General features: G+C 42.8%; 3 non-coding genes across 3 annotated transcripts; all 3 read left to right on the forward strand.

Annotated features, from left to right (window-relative positions):
- Window positions 1-7,427: 7,427 nt before the first annotated feature.
- Window positions 7,428-7,500, forward strand: Trnav-aac (transfer RNA valine (anticodon AAC)). The gene has a single exon. It is a non-coding gene; the product is annotated as a tRNA-Val (tRNA).
- A 221-nt stretch (window positions 7,501-7,721) lies between these two features.
- Window positions 7,722-7,794, forward strand: Trnaa-agc (transfer RNA alanine (anticodon AGC)). The gene has a single exon. It is a non-coding gene; the product is annotated as a tRNA-Ala (tRNA).
- Window positions 7,795-8,764: 970 nt separating this feature from the next.
- On the forward strand, window positions 8,765-8,837 carry Trnav-cac (transfer RNA valine (anticodon CAC)). The gene has a single exon. It is a non-coding gene; the product is annotated as a tRNA-Val (tRNA).

Genomic DNA, 8,837 nt, shown 5'->3' on the forward strand with positions numbered 1-8,837 from the left:
ACGTAGATATGTAAGTTCTTGATGGCACCTTAGCAAGGATACAGTGTTGCCTTGGATTGTGAAATAACAGAAGGTGTGAGGTTACTGTAAGGTGTTTCTGTGGTGTAAAGGTCATCACACTTTCCTCACTCTACATGTCCTCCGGACAGAAACTCTAATGTTTCATGTACCCATTTTCAGAAGGAGGTGAGGAAAACCCTGGGATTACCCTCCCTCCTACCAGTGGCTCTAACTGGAAATGCACACACCCAGTATTCCTAACCTGAAAAACAACCACTGAACCCACCAAGAACAACTTTGGCTGCTGAGTTACTCCTGAGCCCCATGTGTCCTGGTTAGACTACCTAACTTGGGACTTTTCCCAATGAACTACCCTATATCTGGACTAGTTTTGGTCAGTTCCTGAATCTGGAATTTGATATCCCTCAGCAGTTAAGAGCACGAGCTGCACTTCCATAGGACCCAGGTTCAATTCCCAGCACATACACAGCAGTTTCACAGCTGTCTGTAACTCCAGTTCCAGAGGATCCAACACCATCACACAGACAGACATGCTGGCCAAACACTAATGGAAAGAAAGAAGAAAGAAAGAAAGAAAGAAAGAAAGAAAGAAAGAAAGAAAGAAAGAAAGAAAGAAAGAAAGAAATTTGATATTGGACAGTTGTTTCTTTCTGGAAGAATGAAACAATGGGCAGCCTTGCCTGGGCTGTCAGTAGAATAGGCCCCACGAGCAGTGCCTCAGAGCTGAGGACCAGGTCCCAGGACCTGGAACAGGGGGCCAAGGACAGTCCCCCTTAGGCTACAGCTGGGGAGGAGAAGGGGAAGAAGCCCCGGGTTTGGGTTCACAGACACAGTCTGCAGATTTGCTTCTGCACTTTGGCTCCTCAGGTGAGGAGGAAATGGCAGTGTGTGGACACAGAGCTCGTTTGCACACTTCTGTGTTTGGGGAAGTGCTGGAACACATACATAGCCCAGTCCACGGAAGGGCCTGCTGACACGGGGTCTGGAGCAAAACAATTTGCTATCTTGTCTCCAGAAGCTGTGAAAGCAAGAACGTACTCATTTGTTCTTTCTCTGCAGAAGAATGTCCCCCGGCAGCCTGGGCCCAAGTGCCAAACTGGTCTGGAACTGCCCTGGCAGAGTCCCAGAGCAACAGAGTCCCAGCTGGAGACTATTACCAAGAGCCCAGTCTAAATTTGTGTCTGTAGAGGTTGGGAGGTTAGATATTTGGAGTGTTGGCGAGTGAGTTATTACAGACAGCAGTCGATGACGGGTGAGCTGAGGCAGAGGAAGAACTCATTATTTGATGCTCAGTGTCTGCATTTCAATCCAGGGCCGCCACTTCCCACTCTGAGACCTTGTGAAAAATATTCAGTTTCCCCGAGCCTTTGTTGCCTCTGCAAGGGGCAGTTGTGGACAAGTCCTTTGATGTCCCTTCCCCATATCCCCTTGTCTTCTCTCCAACTATTTCATCCTCCTATTCTAGCTTTCTTTTTGTCCCTCTATAACAACTGTATTCTGCCTCCCTTTCCTTGAGAGATCCTCTCCTGCACCCCAGTTCTGTACTGGGTACCAAACCTCTGTGGTTTTTCAGATTGTAGTGCACATACCAAAAGCTTAAAAGCAACAGCCACATATAAGAGAGAACATAATAATTAGTCATTTGCATCTGGATTACCTCACTCTGGGTCATTTTTTTTCTAGCTCTATCCACTTAGGTGCAATTTTTATAATATCATTTCTCTTAACAGCCGAATAATATTCCAGTGTATACATGCACCACATTTTCATTATTCATTCATCAGTTCTAGGCTGTTTCTAATTTCTGAATATTATAAACACAGCAACAATGAACATGAACGAGCCATAGCTCTGTAGTGGGATGTAGATTCCTTTGGGTGTCTGCCTCAGAGCAGTGCAGATGGATCTCATTAGCGTGTGTGTGTGTTGTTTGTTTGATTGCTGGAGTCAGGGTCTCTGTGCATAGCCTTGGCTGTCCTGGAGCTCACTATGTAGACCACAGTGTGTGCCCTCAAACTCACTGAGCTTGTCCTGCCTATGCCTCCCAAGGTCTAGGATTAAAGGCATGCACCACCATGCCACTCTTAGCTGGATTTTAAGTAGATCAAGTCCCAGCTTCCTGAGGAACCACCACACCAGTTTCCATAGGGCCTGCCACATTTGAATGCCTGCTAGTTTGAATAACTAGCATAGGTGTCTCCTTTCCCCACAGCCTCTCCAGCATGTGCTGTCATTTCTTTAATTGATCTTGGCCATTCTGACAGAGGTGAGAAGAAATCTCAAAGTAGTTTGGATTTGCATGTCCCTGATGGCTAAGGATGTTGAGCATTTCTGCTTCTCAGCCATTTGTATTTGATCCTTTGAGAACTGTTTAGTTATATATGCCATTTTAAAATAGGGTTATTTGAAAGCAAAGGCAAATTAAAAGATAAATAAACAAATAAATAGTTATTTGTTTTCTTAAGGCCCAGTTTTTGTTTTATTTAATTCCTTGCATATTGTATATACTAACCCACTGTTAGATGTATAATTGGTAAAGAATTTCCCCCATTATACACCTTGCTAGTTTGTCCACATGATGGTGTCTTGTGCTGCAAAGAGGCTTTGATCTTCATGAGGTTTCATTTTATTAACCCTAGTGCCTGTACCATCAGTGACCCATTCAGAAAGTCCTTTCCCATGCCAGTGAATTCAAATCTATCTCCTGCTTTGTCTTCTGTTAGATTGGAGTATCTAGTCTTATGTTGACATCATTGATCCACTCAGAGTTGAGTTTTGTGTGGATCTATTTTTATTCTTGTATATGCATCTGTCCTGTTTGACAAGCACTGTTTGCTGGGGATGCTGTCTTTTCTCCAATTTATATTTTTGGCTTCTTTGTCAACAGTCAGTTGTCCATAGGTTTGTGAACTTACGTGCAAGTCTTCAGTTGGATTCCACTGATCAACATGTCCAGTTTTATGTGGAAACCATGCTGTTTTAGTACCATTGCTCCATAATACACCTTGAAGTCAGGGATGGCGATACTTTAGCTGTTGTTTTTATCATTCAGGATTATTTTAGCTGAGTTTTTGTATTTCCATATGAACTTGAAAGTATTTTTTTCAATTTATATGAAAAACTGTGCTGGAATTTTCATGGGGATTGCATTGGATCTGTAAATTTCTTTTGAGAAAATGCCCATTTTTACAATATTAATCTTGTAAACCCATGAGCATGAGAGATCATTCCATCTTCTGACTTCTTCAATTCTTTTTTCAGTGTCTTAAATTTTTTTATTTGCACATCTTTCACTTCCTTGGATAGAGTTATCCCAGGAATTTTTTGAGAATATTGTGAAAGGTATTGTTTTCCTGGTTTCTTTCTGGCTTTTGTGTGATAATTTGCTGAAACTTTTTTATCAGCTATAGATGCTTCCTGATGCAATCCTTAGGGTCTTTTATGTATAAAATAATGTCATCCACACAGGGTATATACCCACTCACAATTGGATAGTAGACATATGATACAGGATAAACATACTAAAATCGGTACACCTAAAGAAACTAATCATACAGAGTTAATAAAATGTAACTAATAATAAAAATAAAAAAGAAAGATCAAATTACTTTGAATATGTGACCATGAAATGCCACGGACCAGCCCCATTGGGTGCCCCACGTCCACAGGAAAATCAGAGAATTCGGATATCAGGAAGGCACAGATAGGCGAAATGACAGAGACCACACCAGGTAGTTGGTTTGGATCTTCTACAATTTACTGAAGTCAAGCTAGCACTTATATAGTGATTACATAAAAAGCACCTAAAGTTGACATATTTCCCGGAGCATTCAGACTTTTTACTAACAATACAAAGTTTACATTTTAACTGAAAGAGTAACCTGGTAGAAGCAGTGTCTACAAAAAATCTTGGCCTAACAGCCTCTTAAGCAGAGCAAACATAGAACTAGTGGTGTTTACACAGTTTACTGCTACTAATTAGTGAGTGGAAGGCCACAGGGGCTGTCATTGCCCTCTGAACCAAGTCGGCTAAAGATTTACAATCCCCTTAGAGTAAAGCACTTAGGGGAATTCCTCCTGTTTGTCTTGCTAAGGATTTACAATCTTTCCTTAGAGATAAGATATTTGAGCTAGCCTGTCCGTAAAACTTATAGTATAATACAAAACTCTCTGACCTTCTATGTTTGCCTATCTTCTTTCTGCCTCATCATAAATACCTGTGTTAGGTAATGGTTTTGTAGTAGCTTTACTGTAGAGGGAATATCCGGAGCATTTATCCTAATAGATCCTGATTAAACATTTTCTTTAGAAAGCCCTAAAACTCTTGTCCTTTTACTACCTACAATGTTTGGTTTTTCCACAAGCAATTCCTGTTGCTGAATCTGATTTATTACCTCTCCTAAAATTTTATTTTCCTTCTACTCATATTTGCTAAAGCTTTTAGTGATCTATTAGAAATGTTTCCTTGAATAGTTAATTGTACTGTTTCAAGAATCATAGAGAAACAGAAAAAAAAAAAGGCTCATCAATTCCAGTCTTGCTTCTGAGAAAGCAGGATTATAAGAGCACGTCTTATTCCAATAGGGTATTTTTGCTAGGGACTTCCAGAGAGCTAATTCCCATAGGAAACGTGTCTCCTTGTCTGTTTGCATAATTTTATGCTTACATAGCACATTTTTATGCTACACAGACGATTTCTGGAGTTAGGGTAGCAATGAAATACTAAGAGGAATTAGGAGTTAGGTGCAAAGCACACAGACAAATAATGCATGACTGAAGGGACAATATAAAAATGCCTACATAACAGTTTGAGGAAAACAAAAAGAATGAAAACCATAACAAAACTGCCAAGTTTGAACGTACTCTATTATTTAATAGTAATTGATAATGTTTGGAACAGAAGTGTTTCAATGCCCAAATGCCACACATTTCTGATAATAATCTCCCTTAAATCCATTAAAATACTGTTGCAAAAAAAAAAAAAAAAAACTTATCAAGAAGGAGGACTCTGGCTAAGTTACACAATCCCCATTCAGAAAGGCAAACAGATGGACATCAGAAGAAGGAGAAAACAGGGAACAGGACAGGAACCTGCCACAGAGGGCCTCTGAAAGACCCTACCTTGCAGGGTATCAGAACAGAGGCTGAGACTTACAGCCAAACTTTGGGCAGAGTACAGGGAATCTTATGAAAGAAGGGGGAGATAGTAAGACCTGGAGAAGCTAGGAGCTCCACAAGGAGAGCAACAGAACCAAAAAATCTGGGCACAGGGGTCTTTTCTAAGACTGATACTCCAACCAAGGACCATTCATGGAGATAACCTGCACAGATGTAGCCCATGGCAGTTCAGTGTCCAAGAGGGTTCCATACTAATGGGAACAGGGACTGTGTTTGATATGAACTGATTGGCCTGCTCTTGGATCACTCCTCCTGAGGGGGGAGCAGCCTTAACAGGCCACAGAAGAAGACAATGCAGACACTCCTGATGAGATCTGATAGAGTAGGATCAGAAGGAAGGAAAAGAAGACCTCCCCAATCAGTGGACTTGGGGAGGGTCATGGGTGGAAAAGGGTGAAGGAGGGTGGGATTGGGAAGGGGGAAGGGAAGGAGCTACATGGGGATACTAAGTGAATAAACTGTAATTAATTTAAAAAAATTAAAAATACGATTTAAAAACAAAAAAATAATAATGTCATCTACAAATAAGATACTTTGATTTCTTTTCCTTTTTGCATCCACTTGATCTCCTTCAGTTTTCTTTATGTTCCCGATAGGACTTCAAACACCATATTGAACAGATATGGAAAGAGTAACATTCTTGTCTTGTTCCTGATATTAGTGGAAATGCTTCAAATATCTGTTTCTATAGGTTGATGTTGGCTGTGAGCTTGCTGTAAATTGCATTATACTGAGGTATGTCTTTTTCATCCCTAGTCTCTCCAGGACTTTTATCATGAAGGGGTGTTGAATTTTCTGCATCTAATGAGATGATGATGTTTCTTGTCTTTCAATCTGCTTATGTGGTCGATTATGGTTATTGATTTACATATTGTACCACCCCTGCATTTCTGGGGTGAAATCAATTTGATCATGATAGATAACCTTTTTTATATGTTCCTGGATGCAGTTTGCAAGTATTTCGTTAAGAATTTTTTGTCTACGTCCATAAATGCTATTGTTCTATACATTTTTTGTTGTGTCTTTGCAAAGTTTTACAGGAATAATAGTAGCTTTGTGCTTAGAATTCGGAAGTGTTCCTTCAGTTACTATTTTTTAAAATAATTTGAGGAGTTTTGTTCATTCTTCTTTGAAGGTTTGGTAGCATTCTGCATTAAATTCATCTGGCCACCCCTTGCTTTTAGGGGTGCAGGGAGACTTCTATTTTACTAGAGGTTATGGGTATGCTTAAATTGCTTGTTTGACTTTGGCTTCAATTTGATAGGTGATACATAACAGGATTTTCATCCATTTCTTGTAGGCTTTCCAATTTGGTGGACGATAGCTTTTCAAAGTATGTCCTCATGATTCTCTGAATTCCTTCAGTGTCTTTTTCAATGTTCTTTTCATTTCCCTTTTATTAATAAGGGTCACTTCTCTTTCTTTTATTTAATTTTGCTGTAAGTTTTTCAGTCTTGCTGATGTTCTCAAAGAAGAAGCTCATTTTATTAAGTCTTTGTATTATTTTTGTATGTATGTTTGCTTGTTCCTATTTCCTCGATTTCATCCTGGAATTTGATGATTTCTAGCTGTCTTCTCTTTGGGGTTGTCAGACCTTCTTGTTCTAGAACTTTCAGGTGTATCACTAAGTTACTGTTATGAAATCTCTTATATCAGTATGTAAGTAGATATTCTCTTATATTTAAATGTATAGTGGTAAGCATATAGTAATATATAGATGTGTAAAGAGAGACACTTAGTGGTATGAACTTGCCTCTCAGAACCCCCTTCCTTGTGTCCAATAGCTGTGCGCATGTTGTTCTTATCTTCACTCAGTTTTAAAAGTATTTAATTTATATCTTGATTTCTGTCTTGACCTGTTCTCTATTAAGTAGTGAATTGTCCAGTTAACAGGAGTTTGTATACTTTCCGTTGAGTTGATATCCAGCTTTAGTCCTCGGGGTCAGATAGGAAGAGGAGCGCTATTTCAATTCTCTTACATCTGTCAAGACTTGCTTTGTGTCCTAGCATGTGGCCAATTCTTGAGCACGTTTCCATGAACGGCTGAAAAGAAAGTATATTCTTTAGTGCTTAGTTGGAATGTTCTGTAGATGTCTGCTAGGTCCATTTGACTTATGCAGCATATCTCTGTGATACATACATGTACAAAGAATGCCACCATCAACCCCTTAGCTAAGGAGGTTTTGAACGTATCTGTAGAAACTAGGAAAGTGGTTGCTCATGGGTGTGTTTCCGTAGTGTAGTGGTCATCACGCTTGCCTAACACGCAAGAGGTCCCCGGTTCGAAACCGGGCGGAAACAGCAAGTTGGTTCTTTTGTTTTAGTTTTCTTCCCTTTCCCATGTGTTTTCAGGCTCTCAGCTCACTCCCTGCACGCCTGACCAGTTAGGAGACAGGAATCTCGACTTACCCTTTTGCCTGTGACTCCCATGCTTTCTTGAACCCTACCCGGAGCCCACAACTGCGTGACGGACAGTGGACTCACTGGCCAGCAAAGGAAGTACAAGAAAACCATGCCCCGTCGGGGGATTAGCTCAAATGGTAGAGCGCTCGCTTAGCATGCGAGAGGTAGTGGGATCGATGCCCACATCCTCCAATTATTATGTCACCTTCCAGACACAGCCTGACAAACTGCCGCTTCCACTGCTCTAGAAACCTATTACACTACATTGAAGACCCAAAACTGACAAGATTACACACACTGTCTTGCCGTCACACTCTAAACACAAACTTCAGTGCTCGTTTGAACAGTCACTTGACCCTTTCTCACGCCCATAGCACGCACCACTCATTTATTCGGTGAATTTAACAAATGCTCTAAGCGTCCGCACTTGTCTTTTGACCTGCCGGACACTGGGTCGGACCCTCTTCTGTGCAACCCGCCCTGGGGTTTTCCTCAGGACAGCGCCGAGCTGGGCCTTCCCCGCCCGCCTCTCCGGAATCCGTCTTTCCTTCTCTTTGCTCGCTCCACCGCGGTGGTGCAGGGTTGCTCTGCGCCTCGCGGGAGCTGCGCACCGCCCTGCGCGGCCCCCGACGGCATCGCCCGGACCGGCCTCCCCTGGCCTGGGCGGGATGCGCCCCCACCCCCACCCCCCGCGCCAAGTCTCCAACTTGCGCTTTCGGGTCTGCGGGAACAGTCATTCCTTCGCGCGGTTCTGGGAGTGCTTGGACCTCCCTCCCGGTTCTCTCCCAAGCTCCAGCGTCCGCAGCGTTCCCCTCCAGTGTCCGGGCGATCGGGCTCCTCCCGCCTCCGCCTCCCCGAGTTCCCACGCTGGGACTCCCCTGCGGTGCTCCGCGGGGCCCCGGAGCGTGGATTCCTACCGCGGTGCTCCCCCTTCGCGGGCTCTCCACGGCCGCGCCGTCCAGGGCGCACGTCTTCTCCTCCCCTGCACGCCGGGGCCTCGCCGCTCCGCTGTGGTTTTCCTTGCTGGCGTGGGTACCAACGTTCTTTGAGAGTCTCCCCGTTAATGCGGATCTGTGACTTCTGCGCGCCACTCTAGAAAGGACGCAGGATCCATCTTGGTTTATAGAGAGAAGAAAAAGCCCAAAGAGCATCTTTCCGTGTCGTTTCCGTAGTGTAGTGGTTATCACGCTCGCCTCACACGCGAGAGGTCCTCGGTTCGAAACCGGGCGGAAACA

The sequence above is a fragment of the Psammomys obesus genome, unplaced genomic scaffold, assembly GCF_907164565.1.
Source record: "Psammomys obesus unplaced genomic scaffold, mPsaObe1.curated_primary_1811, whole genome shotgun sequence".
Classification (NCBI taxonomy): domain Eukaryota; kingdom Metazoa; phylum Chordata; class Mammalia; order Rodentia; family Muridae; genus Psammomys; species Psammomys obesus.